Source organism: Erinaceus europaeus, chromosome 16, assembly GCF_950295315.1.
Source record: "Erinaceus europaeus chromosome 16, mEriEur2.1, whole genome shotgun sequence".
Classification (NCBI taxonomy): domain Eukaryota; kingdom Metazoa; phylum Chordata; class Mammalia; order Eulipotyphla; family Erinaceidae; genus Erinaceus; species Erinaceus europaeus.
The window spans coordinates 55,775,009-55,800,842 of NC_080177.1; the positions used below are offsets into that span (position 1 = coordinate 55,775,009).

A 25,834-nucleotide genomic window follows, 5' to 3' on the forward strand; every position below is an offset into this window, starting at 1 on the left:
AGAGAGAGGAGAAAGAGAGATACTTGAAGTACTGTTTCACCACTTGTGAAGCTTTCCCCCCTGCAGGTGGAGACCAGGGGCTTGAACTCAGATCCTTGAGCATTGTAAAATGTGTACTCAATCAGATATACTATCACCTGGCCATATCTGTGTGCTCTTCATGGACAAGAAATGTGCCTTGTTCATTTTAGGGAATAGAATGGATGGGTGTGTGATGCACATTGACACTGTTAAATTAGTGCAGTCATGAAAGGTCAAGTGTCTGGGACACACTTCCCACCTCCAAAGTGAGGGTATAAAGTTAACTCGGTCTTATGTTATATGACATAATGTTAATAGTAAAGCATATTCCTGTGACCTTTAATTTTTTAAAAATAAATCTACCTGTAGATAGATGCCATTAGTGTCTCCATCTTAGAGAAACTGAAGCATAAAGAGATTAAGTAATTTGCTATAGGTCTTCAAGTAAGCAAATGGCAAATGTAGGAATTAAACCCAGGTAGGTAAATGCTAGAGGCCATGCCATTAACCATAGACTCTATGGTCTCTCCTGGGAATTTGTGAAATGGCAAAGTATTTGTTCTACAACAAAAGGACAAATAAGTATAAGGAAAGCTGCTTGAAGTATTCCTTTGTGATGAGTCATTTCATCACACTGAGGACCTTGAAATGTCTTCCAGTCAAGAAACTGAACTCTGTAATAATGCTTTCCAAACTTCTTTTCCCACAGAAGCCATTAAAGTGATCCCTGTTAAAGAGGTTGCAGGTCACAAGTGTTCCACTGGAGTGTAGTCTGGAGAAAACTAGACAAAATTGCCTCTAAAGCCCAAGTAGTTCTCAAGTTCCTAGTCTTCCATAAATTTCCAGAAAGCAGCTTTGATAAATTTTTGGGCAACTGTGCAGAAGTTAAAGGTTTAAGCCTAGTGTACTTTTGCAACTGAGAAGACTGTTGGATTTATGAGTGGGTGTTTATGATACATAATCCTTGTAACAGTGTCTCCTTGGCAGTGACCCAAAGTCAGCCAACAACTTCTACTATGCTTAAAACCTGACTTACAAGTAATCTGAGCTGAGAATAAGCCAGTTAACAAAAGGACTGTGGCCTGGCATGTGTCTCTCCTTTATATGAAGGTAGCACATTAGAAAGAAAGAAATTGAAAAGAACCCAGAATTTGCTAGTTGTTGGTTTGTTGGTCTCTGACTGTACTTGCAAGTGAAGATGATACAGATCATGATGTCTCTCCCATTGTCCTATGTCAGGTTTTCCATGAAACATCTATCTGTGGCCACTGAGAAAGTGAAGGTGTAGAGCCTTGGGAGTCTACTCTTGCCTCTGCAGACATAGGGGGTGTTAAAGGTTATCAGCAGGCTCGTCTTTTACCTGGGTTATATGTCTTAGAATAAGAACTTTTTTCATCTGCTTATTGCTACCTAATGTTCCCCTACAGACTGTCTCCTGGGATGTGGGTCAGGGTCACATTAACTTAGAGTGCCTCTGCTCCTACTCAAAGACACAGTATGGGACTAATTAGCCTAGAAGGATCTGAGGAAGGGCCCTTTCTGTCAAGATCTTCCACTTTATCCTCAAAGTGACCCCAAGAGGAAGGGAGTAGAGACCATTTTTAAAAAAATTATTTTTATACTATTTCTTAAAAAATTATTATAATATTTATTTAGAGGCTAGAGACAGCCAGAAATCAAGAGGAAGGGGGAGATAGAGAGGAAGAGAGACAGAGAGACATCTGCAGACCTGCTTCACCACTTGTGAAGCTTTCCTTCTGCAGGTGGGGAATGGCCATTGTCTAATAGATGAAGGGAAGAAATGTCATACCCCTGCCCTCTCCATTTATATGGCTCGTGCTCTCTCCTAGAATATTTCCATTCATATTTGTCAAGAAGAGAGGAAATAAACCTCTTTAGAGGTTTGGGCAAACTTTCCCCATGCTACCTTATTGTGTACAAGGTATTAACCGCTCATCACATTCTTCATTTCAAATCCCTTCTCTTTGGGTTATTTTGGACTAACATATTAGTAAAGCAATAGAAAGCATAATTTATACACCACAGAGTACATGATACACAACATCTAAGGTAAGACATCTATATCATCAAAAGCACATTGTCTGGTCAACAGATGTTTATCATTTAGACATAAAAGAGAAGTAAATTCTCACAATAACCAAGATCCAATGTCCTTAGATAAAAATTTAAAAATTGCATACAATTTAGATATCCATATATGTAAAATATATGCAAATATAAACACAAACACACTCACATACCCTGCAGTGACTCTCCAAAGCTGTATTAAAGAGGCATGGGGTGTGAACAATTTATTTATTTATTTATTTATTTTGATTGCCACCAGGGTTATCATTGTGGCTTGGTGCTTGCACTATGGATCTACCTCTCCCAGTGGCCATATTTTCACTTTATTTCCTTTCCTTTATTAGAAGGACAGAGAGAAGTTGAGAGGGAACAGGGAGATAAAAAGGGAAAAAACAGATACCCACAGAACTGATTCACCACTCAGGGGCTCAAAGCTGGGTCTTTGCTCATGGTAAAGTGCACCACTGCCTGCCCCGCCAATTCACTTTTTGTAGAGGAGAGGCAACATAAAGTTTAGGCAGAGAACACATGAGAAAATTATGTAAATCATATATTTAAAAAAATTTTTAAATCCATCAGTAAACTTCTTTGTAATTGTCGGGAAAAAAACTTTAAGCAGAAAAAATGAAATCGCTTTAATTTGAAAGGGTCAATTTCTTTTTAAAAAATATATGTTTATTTATTCATTACTGAATAGAGACAGAGAAATTGAGAGTTAATGAGAAGCTAGAGAGGGAAAGAGGCAGAGAGACACCTGCAGCCCTGCTTCACCACTTGTGAAACTTCCCCCCTGCAGGTGGGGACTGGAGCTTAAACTTGAGTCCTCATGCACTGTAATGTGTACTTTAATCAGGTGTGCCACTACCTGGCCAATTTCTAACACCTAATGTTTTTACCAGACAATATCCCTCTGAAGAAAACAGACAAGGTAACTCGATGCATAATACTTTTGGTAAGGGCCATTATAGTAAGGTCACAAGTCAACAAGGTAAGTGAGAACATAGAACAAATTTACCTTTAGAAAGACTATAACAAACTTACAAATTACACTTAGAATGGAGAGGTATATATATGAACACAAATCTTTGAGTAGTTTAAAAAAAGGCCCACTAACTATCTACAAAACAGAGACCCTCAAGTTTTCATCTGCAACATTCCAAACTTTAGGTTCACGATTAGTCAACAATTTGTTTGGCTTTATATGTTAACTCTTTTTTCAGCCACCAGGTTCCAGATATTACCCTGATGCCAACCGGACTTCTCTGGGCAGACAACCCCACCAATGTGTCCTGGAGCCCCGCTTCCCCAGAGCCCTGCCCCACTAGGGAAAGAGAGAGACAGGCTGGGAGTATGGATCGACCTGCCAATGCCCATGTTCAGTGGGGAAGCAATTACAGAAGCTAGACCTTCCACCTTCTGCACCCCATAATGATCCTGTGTCCGTACTCCCAGAGGGATAAAGAATAGGAAAGCTATCAGGGGAGGGGATGGGATGTGGAGTTCTGGTGGTGGGGGTTGTATGGAGTTGTAGCCCTCTTATGCTATGGTTTTTGTCAGTATTTCCTTCTTATAAATAAAAATTTTAAAAAGGCAAGTATCTGTATTCATTAAAATAGAAATCTCACTGTTCTCTTCACTAAATACATTTAATAAGGAGAGAACATGGTGGCCTGATTTTAGGCGAGAATATTATGCAAGAAAGTTAAGCATCATTTAATTTTCTGACAAGTAGACTTTGAATAGTTAGATTTTCATTGAACATGTAAAAAAATAGTTGAACAGTTTAGTCATGTCTTTTTCCCTTTTAACTACATACTAGACATCTGTTTTACATTTTATATTTATTAATTACTTTGTTTATTAAAGACATACTGACAGCTTGATGGGCCACATATGCGCACACACACACACACACACACACACACACACACACACACACACACACAGAGATTCATTTTATGGTAGACTGATATTAACACAACACATAATACAGCCACAGTACAAGGAGGTGACTTACCTTGGAATCACCTTGAAAAGTCTGTGCTTTGCCCAACCATGCAGAGGAGGAGCTGTAATTCCTGATGCTAACCTACAGTGTCAGACTGGGATTTGTTGTCAATTATTGCTATCAAGGAAGCAGACAAAAAGGAAAAGTAATACCAGAAGCAGGTTTAGAGCTCATCATTCCCAAATGGAGTGAAGAGTCTTTACACTGGTTTATTGAATTATTGTTTCCACTTCTTCATTTATTTCTTTGTTTTCATTTGTTTAATTACTAGAACAATGCTCAGCTCTGGCTTATGACAGTATCAAGAATTGAACCTCCATTGTCTTCTTGAACCCTAAGACAGCAGGAACGTCACATTTCCACTATAGAGCCTATATTTCCCCCAGTCCTGGAACCTTAGTGTGGGGCCCACTTTCCTGCATGCTTCTCTCAATCCATATCAAATAATATAGCATCCACCGATCACAACCTAATAAATGCAACGAGTGCCACCCCAGCATGCTTCACTTAAGACTGTGTCCAGAGACTTCAGGTGTGGAATGACAACCCTTCAGCTTCATCACTCAGGTGAGACCTTTCCTTTCATAGTATTCTCTAATTCCATTCCAGGTGGTCTACTACCCAATAAAGTCCCCAAACCTAGATATAGACCAGGTCCCCTGAGATAGAGCATATGTTCACAAGTTTCTATAAACCAGGGAAAAATATATACCTAAAAGCAGAAGTACACAAGAGCCTGCAGGGAATATTCCACCCCAACACTTCATCTGCACTATTCCAACCTTTAGGTCTATGATTGTTCAACAATTTGTTTGGCTTTGTATGTTAATTCTCTTTTCAGCCACCAGGTTCCAGATGCCAGCATGATGCTGACCAGATTTCCCTGGACTGACGACCCCACCAATGTGTCCTGGAGTTCTGCTTCCCCAGAGCCCCACCCTACTAGGGAAAGAGAGAGGCAGACTGGGAGTATGGACCGACCAGTCAACGCCCATGTTCAGTGGGGAAACAATTCCAGAAGCCAGACCTTCCACCTTCTGCAACCCTGGGTCCATACTCCCAGAGGGATAGAGAATGGGAAAGCTATCAGGGGAGGGGATGGGATCTGGAGATTGGGTGGTGAGAATTGTGTGGAGTTGTACCCCTCCTATTCTACAGTTTTGTTAATGTCTCCTTTCTTAAACTTAAAAAAAAAAAAAAAAAAAGAATTAAACCTCTAAGCTTCAGGAATGAAAGTCTTTTTGCCTAATCATTACATGATCACCCTGGCCCTCCCTGCATGTTGATTATGCATTTCAGGCCTTTTTCTAGCTGTCTTTTTAACCAACCAAACTCCCTCCCCCCCGCCCCGTGCCCACTGGTGTAGATGTGGTCTGTTTCCTCTGGTCCGTGAATATTGTGTCTGGCCATGTGACTTGCTGTAGTGAGTTACACGTGGGACATATAACTGCCCCATTCCTGAGGTATTGTATGCTTCTACACCCTGCACTGCTTTCACTATCATCAGGAGACAGCAAGCTCTGGAGAGCCTGGATTTAGATGTAGTAGCAACTCTCACATAGTTCTTCCTCCTGGAGCCAAGTTCAGTGGAATCCAGATCAGAACAGGTGGACCTTAGCCAGTTTTCAGGACCAATAAATCAGAACAATAAATATTTGTGGTGAGTCACTGAGATGTGGGATTTATTTGTTGAAATAGGTACCTAGTAAGCTCTCTGCCCCAGCCCCCTCACCAGGAGCATTATACCTATTTAAAATGTCAACCCTTTCATCTGAGAAGGCTCCAAGGCTGCAATATTTTTATTTTGTAATTTGTGTTAAATAATTATTTAATGTATCAGATTTGAAAAAATCAAGCAAAAACTCATGCCATAAACATTTCCTCATTCATGCCAAGACCCACACATACAAACTACATTTAAGTTCTTAAAAAATAATCTTATTTACTAGACATGGTCTTTAATTATCTAATATATTTAATTATATATATATCTACATATTCATATATATACCTATATATATTTATATATACACATACACATACTTCCAAAGAGGGGTTTACAAACATACAATAGTAAACAATATATAATGTAGCATAATATAATTATAATATAGTAATATACAGTATATAGTATAGCATAGTATAATATAATAATATAATCAGATATGGATAAAGTCCCAAAGAAACAAACTTATAATACTCTCCAGCCTTTCTCCTCTAATTACCCCATCCTACCAGGCCCTGACTTGACAGCAATGATGAAGTTATGTCTCTTAAGAGAGGGAATCCTCAGTGTGAAACTCTCATGAGTTTTTTATTCATATGTTGAAGTTCCCAAGGCCATCCATCATATCTGACTTGAACAAAATCCAAAGAGATGAAGTTTCCTCAGTCATGAATATCACAGCTGATATGCAAAGGTAGACAGGTTGTCTTCTGTTATATTGTTCAAGCATGTACTCAAGAGAGCAATTTAAATGTGTAGCTAATGGATAGTGTCATTATTTAGTACTTTTGTAGAGAAGGTGTATGAATGTGTGTGTAGGTATTCATGTCTGTATATAAAAAGACTAAAATGGGGCTGGGGGTGGGGGCGGGCGGTAGCACAGCAGGTTAAGTGCACATGGCGCAAAGCACAAGACCGGTGTAAGGATTCCAGTTCAAGTCCCCTGCTGCCCACCTGCAGGGGGGTCGCTTCACAAGTAGTGAAGCAGGTCTGCAGGTGTTTGTCTTTCTCCGTCTCTGTATTCCCCTCCTCTTTTGATTTCTCTCTGTCCTATACAACAACAATGACAGCAATAATAACAATAACAATAACCACAACAATGATAAAACAACAAGGGCAACAAAAGGAATAAAATAGCCTCCAGGAGCAGTGGATTCATAGTGGAGGCATGAAGCCCCAGCAATAACCCTGGAGGCAAAAGAAAAAGACGAAAACAATACAGCTTTGGCCAACTATAGTCTCAGGGCTGGGATCAAATGCTTCCCAAGCCCATTGCCCCAGTTTAATTTTTAGTGATGGTAAATGATCTAATGCCACTATACTAGCTTGTTAAATATTCTGAATCTTCTCTATTCATCACAGTATCTACTTCTCTTCACCAGAAATGTGTAGCAAGAGAAATTGTGAGCTTGGACAGGTGGAAGCTGTAGAAAGATAGAGGGAAGTTAATAGGGGGGTGAGAAAGTAGGAAGGACTGGGAAGCAGGTTATGTCAGTATTCTATTAGGAGAGCACCTTTATCCATCAGATAAACACACCAGAATTTTTTAAACATTGGTTTAAGTTAAATTAGATTTGAAAATAATTTAGAGCTAGAAAGGATCTTGTAGGGTAGGGGTTATGCAAAGAGACTCTATTCCTGAGGCCCCAAAGTCCCAGGTTCAATCCCCTACATCACCATAAGCCAAAGCTCAGCAGTGCTCATGGTTAAGAAACAAAAATCAACCAAACAAACAAACAAAAAACTTGTATACTTTCCCATCATGTTCATGTTATAATTGAAGAAACCGAAAGTGGAGAAGCTATTTCCAACATACTCAGCTAGTGACATATGCAGACATAAATCCAGGTCCTAAGGGACTATTTTGTTTTGAGAGAAGGATATTGTTGCCATTCCACCAATGGGAAGACAGAGGTTTGAGTGAGAAAGAACTGACTGTAAATGGCTTGATCAGTGGAACTCATTCCTGACTATGAACTTTACTGGGGTATGACGTTGGTTGATTGCCAGTCTTCTTTGAGTCTTTATATCTTCAATGGCAAAATGCACCTAGTAAGAATGTGCCTGATACTGAGCTGTGATCAAAACTGTTTATTCCAGGGAAACTTCCTGAGTTTCAGATGAAGGGTCAATGGGAGGGGGATATAGACAAATCTCTGTTTTCAGTGAAAAAACCAGTATAGAGTGAGGGTGTGTTAAACACCTTACACTCAGGTTAAGGAGGACTATTTGTTTTTTGTCAACGAAGAGAAAAAGAAGACTTAAGCTCATAAGCATTCCTCATAGCATTCCAGTGCAGCAGATCCCAAATCTGCCTAAGCCCTAAAACTAGAATTGACGTCAACGAATGTAGTAGTTCTGAGTAAGTGGCTGATCATTCCCTGACAGAGCAGCTTCCCTAACAGGGCACCTCTAAGGTATCCAATTACATATCATTCCTAACGGTTAAACACACGAAACTAAACCATAAAGGAAACTATTTATAGGCACTACTTTAAATAAATCAAAATTGAAGTGGTACGTATAAATTGTTATGTGGGTTTATTAACGCCTTCCATGATCTTTTCCCATGAAGAATACAGATAATAGAGAAAATGCAGGTATTATGAAAGTCAAAAAAACTCATTTTGCCTATAGTTATATTGAATATTTTAGTACCTGAAAAATAGGGGCACATATTTAAAAGAATACAAATAAGACTGAGTCACTTTGCTTTAGAATGGACAAAAAAGGTAGGAACAGGTATGCTTAAATAAGGTTTGGCATGGAGAAGGTTAACAGAGGATTAACTCTGGATGTTTGGATGACATTAAGGACTTCATTCTCAGATAGTAAATGCTGAAACAATCAGATGTACTTCAAATGATTATCTATCTATCTATCTATCTATCTATCTATCTAGCATTGTGTGTAACACACGCCCACACTTTGGTATGTTTGGCCATTAAAAATGTATCTTTTTGTTGTTGTTGTTGTTGTTCTTGTTCTTTATTTGTTTCTAATGTGGAGCTGGGACTTGAACATGCACCATACAACCACTCCCAGCCCATTTTTTTCATTCTTCACTTGAGGGGCAGGGTAGAAAGAGATAAATTGACTAAGAACAGAGGAGAGAGAAAACAGCACTGTTCCACCATCCATGAAGCTTCCCCTGGTTGCCATGGCACTCCTTTGTGGTATTGGGGCTTGAATTTTGGATCTCACACATAGTAAAGCATGTGCTCTACCAGGTAAGCATCTTTCACTCCTACATTTACTACTTATTAGCAAAAAATACTGATGTGAAAGAAAGGAATAAATATTAAGAAAGAAAGAAAGTAAAAAAGAGAGACATCTGTAACCCGGTTTCACAATTGTGAAGCTTTCCCCCTGAAGGTGGGGACCAGGGGCTTGAACTTGGGTCCTTGCACACTGTTATGTGTTCATTTAACCAGATGTGCCACAACCTGGCCCTGAATATTTTCATTTTTATATCATATTATTTAGTTATTAAGGTGATAAACTGCATCACTGGAGAACCTAGTTTTTCTAGAGATTTAATAAAATTGCTCATCTTAAATTTAAGGGAGTATGGTAAAGACCACAAAATACTAAAGTTTAGATTACAAAATGATAATGAATGATTTAAAAAATACCTTTCCAAAGGGATTATATTGAGAGATTCACAAAAATGAATATATATAATAAGACTAATGTAAAAAAGCACACATAAAATAAATAATATGACAAAACCACTATAAGGGTAAAAATACTTAAGAGAATTTGCAAAAAAAAAGAATAGAAGAATATTTGGGTATTTTACTTGTTATTCTAAGAAGAAAACCTGCTGATCTTTAGAGCTGACAAGAGTTTTTCTGATATTAAATTCCAAGAGAAATTACTATATTAAAAAATTTATTCTTACCTAAGTCTTTTTAATTATTATATGGAAATTTATCTTGCATCAGCCCAATAACTGGAAACTAAAGCAATGAGTTTTTCAACAGAGAAGCTAAGCAGTGTTCTCTAGAACAATTATTAAATGAAACTTTTTGCAAAAATGTTTTATATACAATTATTTTTCTTTGTCTCACTTTTTCACCAAGCATTAGTACTAAAACCTGCACTTTACCCCAACAACTTATTTATCAATTTCTTCCCCTAAAAATTCACTTTCTTAGGCAATGCAAGGTGTAATGTTATACAAACAGGATATTTGCTATACATAACACACTTTACATATATGCATATTGTCAAGAATCTTAACAATACTCCTATAAAGTAAACATCAATCAATCCCATTTAAAGATGAGAAGATAATGAAATAAATGTGCTAATTTTACTCGGAGACAAACAGTAAATGTTAGAATTAAGCTCTGGTGGTCTGGGAAGTTATATAATGGGTAGAACATTACACCTGAAAGTTTGAAGTCTCAAATTAAGTCCCCAGCATCACATATGTCCTTACATCTGAACACACATTTAGAACCTAGAATTAACTGTTCACCATAAAGGACTTAAAAGCCAACAATGTATAGGAAGGACATGTTTAGATATTTGTCAACAAACAATGCAGTATTACAATCCTTGACAAGTAAAATGTGACTTGTAATTTCTTAGGCTTATAGCTAAGAAGTGATTTCTGGGCTGAAAATAATGAGTAGATCTATAATTCTAAAGCAGAATAATAGGAGCTGAGGTCTAGAGAATACAGGAAACTGTTTAGAGAAACACTGGTTAAAAATTGATAAGAATTGGGAGTCAAGCAGTAGCGCAGTGGGTTAAGCGCAGGGTGGCGCAAAGTGCAAGGACTGGCTTAAGGATCCCCAGGGTCCCTACCTGCAGGGGAGGTGCTTCACAGGCAGTGAAGCAGATCTGCAGGTGTCTGTCTTTCTCTCCCCCTCTCTGTCTTCCCCTCCTCTCTCCATTTCTCTCTGTCCTACCTAACAATGATGACATCAATAACAACAACAATAATAACTACAACAATAAAAAAGGGAAACCAAAGGAAATAAATAAATATTTTTTAAAAAAAGATGTTCTAAAAAATTGATAATTATAAACCCACAGATTAATGAAGTTTGGTGAACTATTAGAAAAATAAACACAAATAAAATGATAATAAATAAAAGAATTTTAATAAACAATGTATAATAAATAGCTATTTACAAATAATTATAGTAAACCACAACAGTATCATAAAAAAGTGATAAAAACAATTTTACAAAGGCAGTTCAGTAAAGAAGCAGTGCATGTTCAAAAAAAAAGAAAAGTTATATCACAAAGAGCTTTAGGGGCTATGTTAATATCAGACAAAATAAAATTCAAAATAAGGTGTTTTACTGAGAATAAAGAGAATTCTATAAATACAAGGGGTGAACTCATAAAAAAAATAACAATCCTAAATTTGTTTATAAGAGAATATCAAAATAACTAAATGCAATCAGAACTGAACTCAGAAATAGATCTAGTCACTATTACATTTGGAGATTTTAACATTACTCTCTTAATATCTACTTGAATAGATTAACAGAATATCAGTGGGAATATAGAAGTAAACAACATTACTACTAGCTTTACCTAATTGGTATTTATAACCAAGTGCATATGTAATTGATTAAAGAAGACTATACCACACACATTAAACAAGATAGTAAATTTGAAGGGAACAAAATCATTAAAAATATGTTCTCTAACCACAACAGAATTAAATTAGATATTGATTTATCTGGAAAGTCCCAGATATTTGAAAGTTAGACAGCACTCTTCAAAGTAACTCTTTAAGTCAAAGTAAAATTCCAAGGGAATTTAAAAAATATTTGGGATTGAGTAAAGTAGTAACCGAGGAAAATTTACAGCCATATGACCATTCTAAGTGACCATTCTGATCAACATCTTAATATTTAGGATATTTATTCAGGCACTGCCTGTATATGTTAGCTTATAGAAAACAGAGAAGTCAGTAGCCGCCATCTTCTTGAATGTTGAATGCTTGTGAATGCTTGTGAGACCTTAGCTTTTCTTGCTCCACTAGACTTCCAGAACACTGTTGTATCCAGGGCAAGGTAGCTACTAGAGAGCATTATTCTGGGGGAAAAAAAAATATGCCCAACATAAGGGAGCGAGCCTGACCTTTCACAGACACTCAGTGCTTCCAATCAGTTTTTCTTTTCTTTTCTTTTCTTTTTTTGGGAGGGTGTCTCCAAACCTTAGTTATCTACAGGTAAGTACTGATTACAAAATAGCTTAAAAAAGTAGCTGAGAAGAATATGTAACATAAAGATGAAGAGAAAGGAAAAGCAAAAGAAAAATGCTATATTGTCCTTCCAAACCTCCTGGTTCTAAATTTTAGCTTTCAACATCCATACCTCTTGTTACCTGGCCCTCTCCCACGCTCCCTATCTTCCCAAAATACAGTCCCCTCCTTTCCCACCTCTGACATCAATGTGTTAATGACTTTTGGTTGTTGTTAATATCTGAGAAATTCACAAATGATGCTGGTTTTCTTATTAAGTCCAGACATATCTCTTCATTCATTATATTGTATTCAGGTTAAACCCTTTTGAATATACAATTTGTTTTCTTCAATACTTTGACTACTATAGTAACTGGTATCAGGAATAGTGTCTATTGGCTACCATCTGATACGCTTGTGTATTATGGCAATTAACGTACTTGCTATCTGATGCCAACCATACTCAGTTAAGAATAACAGCAGCAATGTAATGGGCCAATGTAATCTTTTGTGAGATATCAAAGTGATAGAACTTCTTTCAGATTATGACTGAGAGAAGGAAGAATACATGCCCCAAAGCAAGATGGTGCTGATCTACTCCTCAGATTATGATGAACTGAGCAGTAGGAAAAGAAAGCCTTTTTCTGAATCAATACATGCAAGTTGGTGTTCTGGGGCTGTATTGACATACACAGTGCTCAGTAAATATACCATATCTGAAACAGTGCTTGTGATTTTTAGCCTCATATAATTAAATTTACAATAATCCAGCCTTTCTCCAAAAGCCATCTGTTTTCTTACTAGCTAAAAGAGAATTTTAATGGGAGAATCACCATTTTTACAATATTTAAATATTTGATGATGGCACAAGTCTGCAGTTAAACCAGGAAGGTAGGTAGTATTTACTTTCAACTTAGAGAAAAACATGATGCCCTCTCTCCTAGAACATGCAGGTAGATAGAGTAGAAGTGAGAGTGGTCTTCCATTTCATCTAATCACCAAACAAGCATAATTCTTGCTTCGTGTCCCTACAATGCTGAGTTTTCTGGATTTAGTGAGCTTAGTTCTCAATAGAGGAAAATTTCCACCAGAGAACATTACCATGGCTACATTAGTCAGGAAGCTGAGAATTTTCCCAGGCTGTTTCAAGTTTCCATACAGTTATTTGATTTCAGTGCCTCACAATAATGTCTCTAGTAGAATCTTTTGACTTGACACTAGAATATTAAATTATTGTAGTCTGTGATAAACATAAACTTGTATATTTTAGAAAATATTCAATAGTATAGAATGAATAAAATGATGAAGTCAACGTCTTCATGTCACTATTAAAATGATATAATGAAGATACCATGAAACAAATTCTTTCAAAGATAATCTCCAAAGGAGTGAATTGGACAACTAAAAAAGTAGTTCATGAGTTGGGCTCATGCCTTGCATGCATCAGGGCCTGACTGATTCCTGGGACCTGCAGATAACCAAGTGGTGTTCTGGTCTCTGTTTCTATCTCATTCATAATTTTTTTTTAAGGAGTAAATTGCCCTGGGGAGGAAGTTAAGCAACAGAACACAGAACTTGCATGTCCAAATCACCCACCAGGTTCAATTCCAGACACTGTTATATAGTGAGGGTTGAGCAGTGTGGTGGCATCCCTCTACTCCTCTCTCTCTCTCTCTTTCTCTCCTCCCTCTCTCTCTCCATTTCTCTCTCTCTCTCTCTCCTTTCATTTCTCTCTCTCCCCTTCACTCACTCTCTCTCTTTCTCTCATGAGATAAATAAATATTTCTTAAAAGTGTACAAAGATTTCTGGTGTTTATCATTCTCCCTCAAACTATAACATACCAAAAGGAAAAAATAAACAAAACCTGAAACAAAATGAATTCATTTTTTATGCAAAAGACTACTAGAGGCATGAAGGTCTCTGTTTTGGTTCAGATAAATTATCATTATCATTTCTCTTTCATAATTTGAATATATTTGGCCACACATAAAATTAATCATGATTAATTTTGATCATCAAATTAGTGACTTGTTTTTAGCATTTTCTCACTACCTAAAAATTGCTCCTCATTTTTCCTTAAGGGATTGCTATAATCAAATACAATTTTCCTATGTCTAAGGTTATTTACCCTACCAGAAAGCACAGCTTCAATTCAAAATGATTTTTTTTTAACTAAAAGAGAATTAATTTCATAGGCAAAACTTTCAGGAAAGCAGCTGACCCAGGAAGTGAGCTAAATCTGTACTAGGAATACAATTAAATTAATCATATGCTTTTCAAACCAAGTTATCAATATTCTGAAGGTTTTGATAAACATGGAACAGTTCCACTAAATAACAAGATGGGACATTTCCAGGCCAGCACTGCTGAGAAGTGATAAATAAGCATGAGATTGTCAAAAATGGCTTTAGAAGACAAAGGGGGAATAGTCTGAACTGTATTAGGCTTACAAGCATTTCAGGCATAAGTTTTGTTTTTAAACTATGGCTTTATATCATTTACATACAAAGAGGCAGAATTGCCAAATGCTCACTTTTATTTTTTTCATTTAAAATAGTATGACACAGCAATGACTTGCTAATAATGAATGAACATTGCAAAAGTTATTTTCTTGTCTTTTATTTGAAATGGTAGCTATCTCTACTAATAACAGGACTGCAGGAAATTGCTAGAACAAACCACAGCCATGCTGGCAGATGGCTATGGAATAGGGCACAGAAAGTGTTTAGCACCATTGAGACAGGATATTTCTAGTCACTGAGAAGAAAGGAAAATGACCATTGCTAATGAAACTGGTGAATTGTTTCTTTTCCTGAAGCAATGCCTTTGGGGTAACTGACTTCTAAAATAGTTCCATAATTTGCCGTGGAATCAAAGATGGTGTGGGTTAACTGAGAAGGAGAAAGTAGTAAAGAGAAACTTGGACAATTTGATGCAAATTAGTAAAGGTATTACTTTGTAGAAGGCATCTGACATTTTCCAGAAACCTAAATCATTTCATATTTTAGATTTACTTATCTTATGATTATTAGAGGAGAGAAAGAAGAAGGAGGAAGGGGGGAAGGCAGAAAAGGAAGGGGTGTGGGGGAAGGGGAAGAGAGAGGGGGAAGGAGACCAGAGTCGCCATGTTGAACATGTGGTACCAGGGCCTGAACCTGGAAACTCCCACATGCACATATACATTTTACCCAGTGAACCACTTTTCCAACCACTTTAAACACCACTAACATGAACCCTAATATTTGCAGTCTTAAAAGTAAGAGCAACAGTGGGGGGTGGGGGGATTGCTGGTGGTAGCACATGGTGGTGCATTCATGTGAGAAGACACATTACCATGCTCAGGGAACTGGGTTCAAACCTCCACTCCCCTCCTGCACGGGGTGCGGGGACACTTCACGAATGGTGAAGCAGATTTGCCTGTATCTATTTCTCTCTCTCTATCTCTCCCCTTCTCCCAATTTCTCTCTGTCCTATCAAATAATAATAATAATAAAAAGGCTGTCTGGAGTGGTGGATAGGTGTTGGCACCAAGCCCCAGCAAGAACCCTAGTGACATTTGGTGGCATTAAAATAAGTAAGTAAATAAGTAAATGTAATGGGAAAGTAAAAACCTCTCTGTGATGGCTTTCATGGTAAGCAGAAGGAGGTTGTTCTCAGAGGGCTCTCAGACTGCAGTTTCGCCTTGAGAGGTAGACTTTTATAAAATGGGGAACCATCTTGAAGGGTAAGGCCTGTGTACTTGAAGTTCTGTCCACACTAAATGATAAATAAGTGATGCTATCTCTTATTGAGGACTGGGAGGGATGAGTGGGGTGTGTAGGGTCAGCTAGTAGAAGCCTTAAAAAAAAAAATGTTATCTTTTCTGGAATGTCAAAAGTTCAGATTCCTCAGAAACAAAGGAAATTTAGATCAGCTGAAATGGTGGCTAAAGACAGGAACATGGTGAAATAGGTATTTAATGGAGAAAACTCAGTGCAGTTGTTGTCCATGAGGCTAGGAAGATAAATAGGGAATCTTGACTCAACCTGTATTTTCAGAAATATTACTGAGAGACCTTGAGACTGAAAAATTACATCTCATTTTCTCTTTCAGTAGGTATTATTAATTTCTTTTTTTTTCTTTCTTTGGTCTCAGCTATATATAGCATATGTGATTCCAAAGATCTGTTTATAAAAGGATGCTCTTATCCTACTTTCCTTGCCCTTCAAGACAAATTAAATGATGGAATTATGAGGTGACAATCACAGATTATTTGCAATTAATACAGATTACTTTTTAATTCCCTAGCTCTGCTTCTAGTTATTAACTAAATTATTCTTTTAATTACCTATCTCTGCTTTTAATTATGGAGTTAAGATAAGCCCAGACAATCTAAAGACTGGGAAGGAAAGAACAGGAGTGAAAGGATTTTTTTTTTTTTTTAAGGTATCTATATAACAAAAACTTCCCAATCATCAATCCTCTCTCTTCTCTTAAAAAAGGTCAAATGATAACCTTTGGCTCCTGACATGTAACTATATCCTGATCCTCTTTTGATGTTCTCACCAAACAAAGGATTTAACAGCCCTTTCCTTGATTCATTAGTCACTTCAAAGAGACTCCAAAGAGGCATCATTTGCCCAAATAACTCCCCTGTTTTAGGAAATCCAGACAAAGCTCTAGAAACCAATTCATCCTAAATTTCACACATTATTGTCTCTGGCCCAGTGACCTCAGCAGACAATATTGAATACCACCACTGCCTCTCATTATGAATCCTCCAGGGTCAATCAGTTCCCAAAACATAGAGGTACCCAGTATAATACTGAAAATATTATGAGATCCATGATAAGTCCAAGAAACCAAGCAACCTATCAACTTGTCATCACTTTAATATCATTTATAGCCAGTTTCTTATCCTGAAGCCAAGGAGAAAATGACCCATGCTCAGTTATAGAGAATACTGCATGCATCAAGACTCAAATCGAGATGAAGATGAATATTTGGTTTAATAGCAAATGTATTAAAAACTTTTGGTAAATTAAAGTCTCTAATGCTGAAATGCAAATAAGATTTGTGAGGTCCCTGTGAAACACCCCCCTACAATTTATATACTTTTCACATATTTTTGTAAGACTTTAATGAGTAAATAAGCAAATGATAAAATAAATAGAACAAAAATAAGGAATAATGTTCAATATTACCAGTACTGAAAGAAATAGAAATTTAAAAAGCAATAGTATATCTTCCACCAAATCAGAAAAGACATGCAGTACTACAGAGCAGTACAATAAGCACTTCACTTTAAAACAAGATACTGCCCACCAGGCTCATTAAGTTAAATTGGCACATCATTTACATTGCATATTTTAAATGGGTGAACTGCATGGCATGTGTGTGAAGGAAATATGCTGAGACCTGACTTCCTAATCTCACGGGAAGAATTTATCTTGCTGGAAACAGAAAAACTAAACCCTGCACCCACACAGTAATTCACTCCTACTTAATATGGGACATCTTCAACCAGAATAGAAACTCTATCGACTTCCAGGCTAAATGGACTATAACTGAACATTTCCAATCAGAATTGGGCCGTAAAATTTGAAACAATATCGACTTCCAGGAACGTCCAGGCCAAAAACAAACAAGTTCTGAACATATAAAAGTGGCCCTCAGTTTATCCTAGGCGCAGCCCTCCACTCTAGAGCCCCTAGCCAGCCATAGAGAGTCTACCATTCCCAGTTCTTCTCCTTTGATTAAAACTTTTCTTTCTCTGCTCTCCCAACTCCACTTGACTTACCTTATGCCCTGAAACTCTCAACACTTTACTAACACACAAACCCAACAGTGTGTTATATCTCAACAAACTATTTAAGAAAGTAAATTACAGGGCTGGCTAATACCTCATCTAGGAGGGTGCTTTGTCATGCACAGGATGCAGATGCAAGTCCACCTCTCCATACACACACAGGGGCACACATTTTACTTGTACGTCTAATGTATTTTCAATCCAGTATCTACCAAACAGTACAAAGTGACAATCACTGCTGCTCAGTACAGAAAAGTTAAAAATGCTTCCCCTTGGGCCCCAGGTCAAATCGATGGGGTTTACATCAACAATATTCATACTTCTTTCCCATATTTGGGAGCTACTCTCTTCCCTGATCCAGCTTTCTAGCCCATTATCCAGCCATGACATCATCTCCCCAGACAATAACTTGGGTCCACCAGCATATCAGACATCAGGATCAGAAATAAAACAACAACAACGACAAAAAAAAAAAACTAGTATAGTCATGGACCCTTATAAATATAACTAAAATAGGTCTACTAACTATCTACAAAGCAGAGATCCCACCCAAATCTTCATCTGCAGTATTCTAGCCTTTAGGTTCATGGTTAGTCAACAATTTTTTTTTTTTGGCTTTATATGTTAACTCTTCTTTCAGTCACCAGGTTCCAGATGCTACTATGATGCCAACTGGACTTCCCTAGTCAAATGACCTCACCATGTGTCCTGGAGCCCCACTTCCCCAGAGCCCTGCCCCACTAAGGAAAGAGAGACAGGCTGGGAGTATGGATCAACCTGCCAACACCCATGTTCAGCAGGGAAGCAATTACAGAAGCCAGACCTTCTGTCTTCTACACCCTATAATGACCCTCAGTCCATACTCCCAGAGGGTTAAAGAATAGAAAAGCTATTAGGGGAGGGGATGGGATACGGAATTCTGGTGGTGGGAATTGTGTGGAGTTGTACCTCTCTTATCCTACAGTTTTTGTCAGTATTTCCTTTTTATAAATAAAAATAAAAAAATGCTGTTCTTGTCCTTCCAGAGTTCTGAAATGTAAGAAAGAGCCTAGTAAGTAATCAATACATATGTCATATGTGCACACAAATGCTGTGCACAAAGTTTTTGTTACTATCCTATGTGATTTCTTTACAAAAATATCTTGGGCTTAAGTACACACATTTATTTATTTGTATTTATTTATTTATTATTTTATTATTATTATTTTTACTGGAGCACTGCTCAGTTCTGGCTTATGGTGGTGCAGGGGACTGAACCTGGGATTTTAGCGCCTCAGGCATGAAAGCCTCTTTGCATAACCATCATGTTATCTACCCCTGCCTTATTTATTCATTTATTTATAATCAGGTTTATCACTAGTGCCCTATGTCTATATGACTTATTGCTCCCAATGTCCTTTTTTACTTTTTGAGAAAGGGTTAAGAAACACGAAGAGGGAGACACAGCTGCGGTACTGCTGCACTGCTAATGAAGCTTTCCCCCTGAAGGTAGGGAGCAGACTCTTGAATACTAGTCCTTGTGCATGATGATGTGTTTGCTCTACCAGATGAGCCACCACCTGACCTCCCATAGGTACACAAAATTATCAATCCTCCTTTCTCCCTGAAAAGTGGCTCCTCCATGAAGCATAGTCCAGCTGCCCCATCTCCTGTAAATACCTAGACTCCTGCTGATTACAGAAAAATCCTTCTGCCTCAGGACACCGAAACACCTGTTTCCACAGCCCACCCCACATTGAAATTTACATAGTTCTACTGCCTAGAAATGACCTCCACCATCTTGTCTGAAGCCCCCAATCACAATCAAAGACATATTTACCATGGTACTTTGAACAGTGCACACTGCATGTTGGATCTCTCACCTTCAACCTCGTAACCAGCTCTCTGGCCTGGTCAATGCTCCCAACCCTGACTCCTTCTAGACTCTCTCTTTATATCCAGGTCCCTGAGATACTACTTCAAAGGAGAGCCACCCTCAATCATAAAAGCCTGACCGAAAAGGGCTTCTACTCTCCCTTTAATTATTCTCATTAAGCTTTTACCTACAAGTGTGGGAAACCAGTTACATGGCTACCTGCCTGCTCCTTACCTCAGAAATGGCTCCAGGCTTGGTCTACATCAAATCAAGCCTAGCTCCTCCCTGATTAGCTCTCCATGGATGGTCAGTCTCCTGAATTTGCTTCCTACCTCTTTCCTCCTTTCCCCCTCTTCATACCAATTTGATTCTCTTGGAACCTGATCTGACAGTTTAGGTCCTAAAGGACCCTACAGTTAGTGCCTGCCTTTTGTCTGGTGCTCTGCCAGTGTAGACAGGAATGTCCATACACTCTACCAGGCCTAGGTCTGTGAACATGACTCTGGAGAATCCTCTCAAGCCAGGACTCTAAGTCAAGGTGCTTAAGAATCTAACTTCAGGATGCCATAAAAAGAAAGAACTAGGTTTTTTTTTTTTTTTTTTTTTAACCTCCTAAACATTTAGACCTAAAGAGAAATATACAGAAATCATGGAAATCTGAATATTTTCCAAGATATATGTCTGGTCATGAAATTCTCAGAAGTCAGCCTCTGTCACATCTGTTCCTTGTCTTCACCAAGTCATTGTTGGTTCAACCATTTGGATCATCCAGCTGTTTGTACACCAGGTGAGCACCACGCAAACATGAGTCTTCCCATGTCTCATGAGAAAAGCATTTAGGAGTTCCTTCTCCTGCTGTGTGGCCAACAATGCTCCTTTGTTGGGCAGTCAGTGAGTTAAAAAAGCAATGCCTGCTGCAGTGTCTCCCTGAAACTCTACAACCTTTATTTCTCATCACCTGACTGAATATACACCGTCAACCTCCATAAAGCATGATAATTAAAATAATTAAAATAATCCTACTTTAGATAGTAATGGAAGATTTGTGACTTCTGGAAATTGTCTTTTTTTCTTCTTCTTCTTTACTTTGCCCATGCTTGGCAGAAAAGATGAAAAACAAAAAAACAAAACAAAAAACTAACAACAACAACAACAAAAAGCCAATCTCCCTAAGTGACTGTTCAGTCAGCCACTGAGAAGATCAGGGTTCTGGTTACCATACACTCTTCAGAATATATGAGACCTGAACATATCATAGTATCAGTGTGCAGTGAGTGTATCCATTTAGCAGGTAACATTCACATGGTGATCAAAACTTCATTTATCCACTCAGTCAAGATCTGATTTAGTGCCTACTGAAACGTGATAAAAATATAACTAAGACCAAAAATAGTTATAACTAAGACAAGTACTTATCTTCGATGACTCCAGCTCTTCACAAAGAAAATAAGCAAGTATATAAAGCTTTGTGTTTTGAACTATAAGCAGAAAAAGGAATCAAGAGGAAAGGCACTTAAGAAAATTCTAAAGGTGTGAGGAGCAGGGGTGAGATATTTCTCAGGAAAATTACACTTGATACTTAGATAATGAATTCAGAAGAGACTTGTACACACAGAAGAATGTGAGTGCTCAGCAGATGGCACAAGACTGGCATGTGGGATGCTTAGAAGAGAAAAGCAAGAGCCAGGTGACTACAGCCTTTTGTACACCTGCTAAGGAAATTGAATCTCATCTTCAACTCATGGAAATATCTTGATAAGGTGGAAACTTGATGTCTTATTACCATTCTCCAACCCACGACCTCACTCCTGCCTTTAAAATATGTGGTTTTCCCACAAGCCACAATGCACCTACCACAAGTAGTTGTCTGGAATTGTTTTTCCTCTAGATCCTTGCTCATTCTTTTTCCTCCTTGTCTCTCAATACCCTAAATCTATTCCTAACCTTTATGTTGCTGCTTTGACCATGTTTTCAGTTACCACTTAAGGGTTCCCTATCTTCATTACTACTTGACTCTTAACTCTACATGCTCTAGTGATTTTATAGACTTTAATTTCAAATTATAGGCATGTCTTCTCTGCCCCCAACTTAGCCTGTGACCCTCTACCATCAGAACCATTTGCATTGTTATTCTTTTCAGCCAGAGTCCCTCACACAACTGTTTGCAATAGTAATAATCTCTCAGCTGGCTCTAAGTCGTGCTAAGCATTTTCTTGGGGTGAATGAGGCACAGACAGGAACAGAAGAGATCTAATAACTAAAAAAGGTGGACTCCAAATTTAAGCTATGGCCCTGGTGTCTGGTCAGTGCTATTATCTTCCTCAGTCCCAGATGCTGCCATTTGAATTATAACCATTTATTCTATAACTATCACCAAGTCTCTTTGTTTCATAATCATTACTTTCTAATTTTCTCAATAACGCTGCCTGCGATAAAGAAGTTTTTGGGGAAGGAATTAATATGGAACCCCAAACATGACTATTATGAGTAGCACAGACAATACCAAGTCAGTACTTTGTGGGGTGTGTGTGTGTGTGTGTGTGTGTGTGTGTGTGTGTGTGTGTATGTGTGTGAAAAGCATAGAAAAATGGGAGAATTGCAAGTACAAATTCAGGAAGGCTACTATCTATCTATTTGGGAAGAATCTTCATCTATAAAGTAAAGATAATAGAGATTCCCCCAAGAGTTTTGTGAGCACTGGACAAAATATTTAAAGTACTCTGCATGACATTATATATAAAGTATTTTGATAATTAAGTGCTCATAAATATTTTATTGCCACCAATAACATTACTATTACAATTATTATTATAGCCAGTGAAATACGGCACTAAAGTCAATGACCCAACTCACATTAGCTTATGTAAGATACTGTAAGAACCTGGAAATGTTCTACTGGAAATAATAGTTGGTGTCAGGTTCTGGCATATCACACTGCATCAAGAGGGAGAGGTAAGTATAATGTGAAAAGTAAAGGTCTAATTTTGGCATGATTCCAATAGTTAAAAAGGACAGGCCTTTGTTGGTGCAATCCCTAGACAACTGATACAGAAAAAACTTTTAACTGTTGCATACTGATAAAGAATTTACTTCCCCTTTACCAGCCCTCACTAGTCTCCTACCTCCACTCCAAAAAAAGAGAAAGAAAACAAATCCAGGTGTCACTGCTAGAAGCAACACGCCCTCAGATTCTGGCAATAATAACAAAAGTATTTGTAATTCCCAGACACAAAGAAGACAGTGCAGAAATGCTGCATCCACTTACAACTAATTTCAAATCCACAGGTTATAAAAACCATAGTTACACTTTGACTCCTGGCATTCTGAGAAATAGAGGCTGAGAGACTTCATAGTTGCATTTATCTCTTGGAGTATTCCTATTTAGCCAAGTCACACTATTGAGAATCTTTTCCTTAAAACTAATCATAGTGCCTGACAGTTGTTAGAGAACTTGATTCCGAGATCAGTATGTGCTCACTAACATCACTATATGGATTATTTTCACTTCAGAGATTAAAATTCATGGTTGCATACAATAAGAAATTGAAGTTGACTAATGTTTTGCAATGATTTAAACAATCTAACATTAATTTCTGATACATGCTTCATCAACATGTACTAGAGATAGCCATAATGCCACAGAAATATTTTTTGACCATCATGTATCTCCCTATAGGAAAAAACACTAAATAAAACAATGGTTATAAACCATAATTAGAGGGGGCCAGGTGGTGGTGCACCAGGTTAAGCACACATAATACCAAGTGTAAGGACCTGTGCAAAGATTCCAGTTCTAGCCTGCAGCTCCCCACTTGTAGGTGGTTTGCTTCACAAGTGGTGAAGCAAGTCTACAGGTGTCTCTTTTTCTATCTTCCCCTCCCCTCTCAATTTCTCTCTGTCCTATCAAAAAAAAACAAAAAACAAAAACAATAATGGCCACAGGAGCAGTGGATTCATAGTACAGGCATTGAGCACCAGCGATAACCCTGGAGGCAATAAAATAAAATAAACCATATTTAGACCCTATAGCAAAGCTGTATCTGAACAATTAGCAAACTTGCATTAAAACCTCTGCTCTTTATGTATTCCAAGTTATTGTGATGCAATGACAGTAGAGAAGGGGAGCAACATGCTCTGCCCTTAAAGTTCCTATTAAAAAAATCAATTTTCAAAATCAAATAATGAGGGCTGGGCAATGGTGTACCTGTTTGAGCACACATATTGCCATGCTCAAAGACTCAAGTTAGAGCTCCCACTTCCCACCCACAATTCATGATTGGTGAAGCAGGTCTGTAGGTATCTATCTTTCTCTCTCTCCCCCTTTATCTTCCTTCCCCTCTCAAATTCTTCTGTCATCTCAAATAAAATAGGAAGGATGGAAGGAAGGAAGGAAGGAAGGCAGGCAGGCAGGCAGGCAGACAGGCAAGCAGAAATGGCCACCAGGAGTAGTCAACTTATAGTGCTGGTACTGAGTGCTAGTGACAACCCTGGTGGTAATATAAAGAAACAAAAAAGCCTATCAAAATCAAAGAATGAATGACATCCTCTTTTTTTTTTTTTCTTGTGAATTTCAAGACCTTTTCAGAAACCAGGTCTAATTTTGGATGTGAGGGCGACCTGGCTGCGACATCTGTCACCCCATAGATCGCCAGGGTTGATTCAGTTGATCTAGCTGGCTAGGCGGGTGTCCCCTTCTTCCCTCACCACTCCATGTGCGTCCCTCACTCCTCCTGAAGCTGCACCCTTGGCACCCTCAGTCAAAGAGGATGGCTGGACTGGTTGGTCTTCGGCCCAGGGTATATGAGTAACTGCGCTCCCCTGCTAGAACCTCCAAACCAGCTCTCAAAAACCAGGTCTAATTTTGTCACAAGGTAAAAATCTTATGAATTCTGAGTAAACATGATTGCAGGAGCATGTAATTTACTTAAGGAATGTTTACAGATCACAAGAAAGTCTGCAAATTAGAAATTATTTAAATATTTGCCTATTATCCTCTATGGTTGACTTTAGCTTTTTCTGTTTTAACTGTTAGTTCCCACTAAATAATGATAGTTAAGGTATTTACTCATTTGCTTTATTAATTATTTTCCTCATAATTTAATATCCACTTTCTTAGGAATGGTAGGTGATCTCTAATGCAAACACAGAGATTGTCAAAGCCAGACTAAGAAGATCGTCTAAAAGATTAGAATAAGCAGAAAAACAAAGAGTTTCCTTCAGATAAGCACCAGTAATGAGGAGAAATAAAAAAATAAACATTGTCAATATAGAATTCCAGATTATCTCACTTAATAGGTGGTACTTAAGCAAGGCAAGAAAGGAAAATACAGGTTGAAGTTTGAATTAGGTGAGGTGTACTGCACCAAAGCAAAACATTTTGGACTAAAAGGATGTGTATGTATGTGGTGGTGGGGGTTGGGGGGGCTCAGGAACCCATGACAAGATGGTGGAGAGTCTTAGGTTGGTAGTATACAGACACCTATCAAAGGGAGATATGTTACTGTACTCCTACATCAATAACGGTCTTATAAATTATTATTTCCCCAATAAAATGGTCTCTCTGGGAAAAAATAATTATTAATATCTCCCTTAAGACTTAAGTTCATTTTACATAGCTTACTTTTCCTAGACAAGTTCTCTCATTTACATTTAAAGTTAGAAAATATTTACCACAGGATAGATAAGAACAAATGAGTTCTTATAGTAAAGAAGTCAGAAAATCTCTTCTCTCACATCTTAATAGTGCTTAAATTTGATCTTAAATACTGAGTGTTATTTAAACAATAATCATGTTGAAGACTAGAAACAAAGTGTTTACACATAGTTTGGTTAAATATTTTAGGCCAAATTTCCTTGATAAGTATCCAGCATTTTTATAGCAAATTGTCTTTTAAGGGATTATAAAGAATATTCACATTTCAAAAAGATATTGTCACATTCATCTCTCTTTAATAAACACACCAATCCTCACTTTTAGTCAACATTATTGAATATATTAATATATTGGATAAATTAATACTTACAGGATTTACAAAATTTGAGATCAACAGCCCTTCCAGTTAAAGCTGGCAGAAGCTAAAACCGATTTGACACAATTTCACCAAAAGCTTTATGAAAAGTCACAAATCAAACA

The 25,834-nt window shown here is 37.7% G+C and overlaps 1 protein-coding gene across 3 annotated transcripts in view; it reads right to left on the bottom strand.

The window, feature by feature from the left end:
- FMN1 (formin 1) overlaps positions 1-25,834 on the bottom strand; it is a 446,009-nt gene that overhangs the window by 347,475 nt on the left and 72,700 nt on the right. The window lies entirely within an intron of this gene.